The following is a 5,725-nucleotide window of genomic DNA, read 5'->3' on the forward strand; positions in this document are numbered from 1 at the left end:
GAGTACTAAATTTATTTTATATTTTAGCACGGTTGTGGGTTTAAATGGTAATTAATTAAACAATAAATATTCATTTTAGTTTATCAGTAAATTAATAGGTAATTATATAATTAATGAACAAATATTTAATTTATAAAATAATAAGTTAAAAATTAATATCTGTACACAAAAAGTATTGTTTTAGTTTTTATTGTAGTTTTTAGATTAAAGAACAACCACCAAAAATTATGTTTTCATTAAGAGAATAAAAAAAAAGCAGAAGGAAAACAAAAAATACCATAAGGGTAAAAAGGACCCCTAAGAAAACAAAATAATTAAACCTAAAATACAATACTTCACAGACGATTTGCAACTAAAACGTAAAGAAAATATAAATAAATAAACATCAAAAACGTCAGAAAAGTTGCTATACTATGAAATGCTAAACATTACATACAAACATTACTAATACTAATGTTTGTATTTTGAGAACGATTTCCGAAGTGGAAATTGAAACGTCAATAAACGTATTTTAACCTTTAATTGTGGCTTATTCCCATGTAAATAGTAATTAATTTAAAATGGCACAAGAAAATAGCTTCAGAACAATGCTAAACATTTATTATTACTTATTTACTATCCTAAACGGCAATGAATTACAATTTTAGTTGAAAATACTTTTATTTTGACGTTTTATTTCTAGTTCTATGGTCCCAATAACCATTTAACTATTCAAGAAAAAGTGGTAGAACTGGTGGAGAAATATACTTATTTCGGCCATGAAATAAAAATCAGCAGGACTAACCAAACATGCGAAATCCAAAAAAGAATTACTTTAGCGTGAACAGCCTTTGGAAAACTGCGACACATACTTAAAGCCAAAATACTAATTAGCGTCAAAAGAAAAGTATTTGACCAATGCGTATTACCGGTTATGACCTATAGGAAGGAAACTATGACTCTAAGCGCCCTTTCAGACGAGGATACTGTATCCGAGATACGCGTATCCGAGACGCAGATATTACATAGACTCAAATGGAGCTTTTCACACGAGACGCGCGTGGGATGCAGTATGCGAGATACCGAATTCAGTATCTCGAACCTTCCTGTCGCCGACGACTGAATGCGTATGCCAGATACAGAAGAACCATTACGTTAAATGAACGCTTTCAGACACGAATACTTTTGCACCACATTCCATAGACGCGCGATTTTCTGTCGAATAATTGTGAATGAGCAACGAAAGAAAGAAGGTGTTTTCTGAATATAGTTAAATAATGGAGCGTGCTGTATTTGATAATGACAAATTTATTTGTTTGTGTAATGTAAACAGCAAGGAAATAAAGAAGGAAAAATTAAGGGACAATTAGCCTAGTAAAGAGTAATAATTATTTAAGTAATTATTATATATTCCAAATTAATAAAGAATAAATTCGACACAGTTTAACGTATACATTTCAAATTAAAAACAAAATAATTGACCCAGTTTAACACAAGCCTGAATGTTTAAAAATCACGACACTTAGACCTTGTTGGAAATTAATACAAAATACGAATTGTTAAACAAGTGAGAAGAATTGTGCTGAGTAAGAAGTTTTTACATAGCGTGATCCAGTTTAACACATGGAATACGTGACATAAAGAATCTAAGGTAGAAGTTGGCGATACATAAAAACAAGCAGAAGTTGGTCGGCGAACAGTAGTAGCGCGGCGCCTGAGGGCCCCACGCGAGAGCGGCGTTAGTGGGAAGTTTTCACGCAGCAGCTCCACGCCGTGGTGTGGAGATCGGAAGGTACGCAGACCGTGGACGCGTTAATTAACTCGACGGGGTAGTGTGACGTATATAGTGTCGGCAACACTATATAGTGTCGGGAGATTCGAAGGTACGAAATCTCAAATCTCGGTAGACTGGAGGCGTATTCCCTAGCTAGAGCCTAGATACGCAGAGGTAACTAAGATCTCTATATACTAACCCCAGGTATATCTAATAATACGAAAATTGTCTGATCTTTAATTCCTTGCTGATTTCTTCCCTTCGCGTCTCCCTTCGCGCCTGAGCGAACATTTTTGTCATAACTGATATTTGTAATGTACAGTCTAGTTAATACATTGTAAATTCGAGATTTGTTTTGTTATTCCTAGCCGTTACAGGTCGAGACTAGAAGAGATACGCATTTCGCTATGCAGTGCTCCGGCTTCTAACGTAAGCCCATAGCCTCTCACTCTTTACAGGACCTGAGACCGAAAAGTCCTTGATCCCCTTCCTTCCCAACCGATTTTTCTACCCTCTTGTAAATCCGCGAGGGCGAAACCAGTCAGTTCAGACTAGTGGAGCCAGTAAGCCTTGCCCCGCTCGCAGGGATAAGTATCCCCTAAGGATTGTAGAGGCATTGCTAAGGAGATTGAACGGACGTCTTCTACAATGGTGACAGCATATTATCAGAGTGGAGACAATTCCTTAGAGGGGTATATTAGATTATAATTACAGCTTCCAATAATAAATTACTAGATATTATTAGAATAGTGACAGCGGTATTAGTCTTATTACAGTAACAATATTATATATTATTAGATTTGGTACAATCAAATCCCTGTCTATGGGATACAGCATCGCCAGATTACTGCAATAAAAATAAAAAGCAGCAGTGCTGGGTCGAAATTTCTAAGCAAATGTGCGACAATTTTGAGGCCATGACTGCAGTACAGCAAAGTGATAATGGTAAGAAATAAACATGTTTTATTATAAATACATAGGTATTTTTTTTCATACGTAGACAGTTTAGTTTTAAAAGTTTGCTAATTGGAATATTGATTATTTAACGAATATAAAACTACATTATTGTGAAAGGAATACGGTCATTTTTTATTTAGGGCGAGGTAAAAAATTTACAAATTGGAGATAAGTACACAGATTTATTTTAAATTTAAGTCATAGACTTTAATTTTAACTTAAAGTCATAGAAAGCCGTTCTTTTGATGAAATACTTTTACGCATAGTTGTGTCTTTTTTACTCAATTGAATTTCCAAAATTGTATGAAGTTCTTCAAATGACTTCACAGACATTCGAAAATAATTAAAAAACTTCGATGGATATTGCAATAAATCTTGATACAGCAAATTATACGTTCCCCTGGTTTCTCTTAATTCTACAATAGGATGAACCCACAAATTACGTCGTCTTTTCAGTTTCTTTTTCTTTTTATTTAATATGTACCACAGCATAACACACTCTTCTACATCCATAATCCAAAAATATAACCGCACTGCACTGCTACTATTTTTATATTTGACGAGCATGCCCGTGAATCCGATACAGCAGGCATCGAAAATTCTGTATCTCGCATACAGTATCTTGCATACAGTATCCTCGTCTGAAAACCCTCTAAAAGCCCTATTCACATGCGTATTTGTTCGAAGGATATGTACGGCGGACAGATCGTCCGGACAGATCCGCAGGTGTATATTCATGCGTATGCCGTATAGGACAAGCGCGGACAGCGAGCCGGACATATACGCATGTGTGTGAATAGTTTCAAGGATTTGTACGCCGTATGAAGAGTAGGTACCTGTTAAAATTGTATCAAGTTGCTACGGTAGGTAGTAAATGTGTATTTTCTAAAATGGCATTCGAGGATAATAAAGCATTTTGGGAAAGTTTTATTTCGTTATGTAAGTTGAAGCTATGCTTGTGGAATATAAAAAGGAACGACTATTCTAACAGGCAACTGCGAAAAAACGCATATGATGAATTGGTTGAAAAATGCCAAGAAATTTGCCCAAATGCAGATGTAAAGTATGTAAGAAAGAAAATAGATTCCTTGCATGCTGGATTTCGACATAAATTATGAGAAATAAGGAAGAGTAAGAGAACTGGGTCATCTACGGACAGTGTTTATGAACCCACCTTGTGGTATTTTGACTTACTGTTATTTACACAAGATCAAGAAGAGGTTCACCCTGGAACATCTTCAATGGAATCCCAGGAATCGGAAGGGGATAGTCAAAGTGAAATAACGGTAAGGCATATATTTATTATTCTTTATTTTTAATCCGTTTTAACAAATAAAGAGACACAGACAATTTAAAAAAAGATAAATATGATAGACCTACCTTTTCGATTAAATTATTAATTTCTGTTGATCATGTCTTCTTGAAATCATATTCGTCCTTCATTACTATAGTATTGGGTAAATGCTTTTTTGACATTTTTGGCAATATCATTATAATAGGTCCTTTTGTTTTGTAAACCTTGTAATTGACGAAGTTCTTCACGCCAGTCACCATCTCGAATGCTCTGATTACAATTACTGTCGTCGAGATCAATAGAGCGACTGTATATGTATATAGAGCTCTTCCTTCTTAAAAAATTATGTAGAACACAATATGTTATTACTACTTTATCAAATTTTTCGACATTATTTAATGAAATTGTGCTCAGTAATACTCTGAACTGAGAAGCCAATATGGCAAACACATTTTCAACCACTCTTCTTGCTCGACATAGGCTATAATTAAAAATTTGTTCATTGTGACTAGACTTCGGCAAATATGCAAATAAAAATGTAGAAAATATGCGCACAAAATTTGCACGTGTTTACCCGAAAATATGCAAATATTTTACAAAATATGCATACAAATAAATAAAAAAATCGTAAAATAGTAACAATTTTATTTAAAAAAAAAGTGTACATAACTAAATATTTCCTACTATTCATTAAGATTTACATTTATTTTAAGTAACTACATCATTTTTAAGTATGAATAAACTTATTTAGAATTATGGTAACAATAAATGACCAAGTGGTGTTCAAAATTTTCTAACAAAAACTTGTGGCTTCTGTCTGAGTACATATATTTATATATGGAAAAACTTCGTTCAACATCAACTGATGTAACGGGAGTATTTTTCAAACTAACCAAAACATTTGGTTCTAAATTAATTGTTTCCGAAATATTTCCAGCTAGAACACTGACTACTTCAGAAAGAATATGGTAACCTTTATTTTTTTCCATAGTAGCTTCAAATTTTTTTAAAATATCTTTTCCAATATTACCTCTAACGTTCCGACAACATGACGCAAATCCTTTTATTAATGCTGTACTTTCGAACAAAGACAGTTTTGGTGATTCTAACTGAGTAATTGTTTTTTGAACAAAACTAAAATTTGATTTTATAAATGAAAGTTCTTGTTGAAGCAAGTTACTCTGAAAAGTTTGTTTAGAATCCAAAAGAGATTGGGAACTTTCATCTGTTAACGTATCTATGTTCTTTATTTTAACAAAATGATCTGCATAAAAATTAGCTGCTTCTAACCATGTTCCCCATCGCGTTAAAATAGGTTGTGGTGGAAGAGGAATGTTAGGTAGCATTTCTTTATAAAGTTGAATTCTTATAGGAGATTTAAGAAATACTTTTTTGACACTGGATATCATGGTATTTACAAGAGGAAACTTTTTTCGTATTTCCTCTGCAACTCTGTTTAATCCATGCGCTACACAAGTAACATGTATTAAATCTGGGAAAAATATTTTTAAATTTTGTCCTGCTTTCACCATATAAGGAGCAGCATCCGATAAAATAAGCAGTAATTTATTAGAAGGAATAGTTGTCGGAAGAAAAAAAGTTGCTAATGTTTCTTGTATAAAACGCGAAATTGTTAAAGCATTTGTTTTCTCAAGTTGCTGGCATGAAATAAGATGAGATTTTGGTAAGGTATCTTCTTTAAGAACACCAATCAATAAATG

This window comes from Diabrotica undecimpunctata, chromosome 7 (assembly GCF_040954645.1).
Source record: "Diabrotica undecimpunctata isolate CICGRU chromosome 7, icDiaUnde3, whole genome shotgun sequence".
In the NCBI taxonomy this organism is placed as follows: domain Eukaryota; kingdom Metazoa; phylum Arthropoda; class Insecta; order Coleoptera; family Chrysomelidae; genus Diabrotica; species Diabrotica undecimpunctata.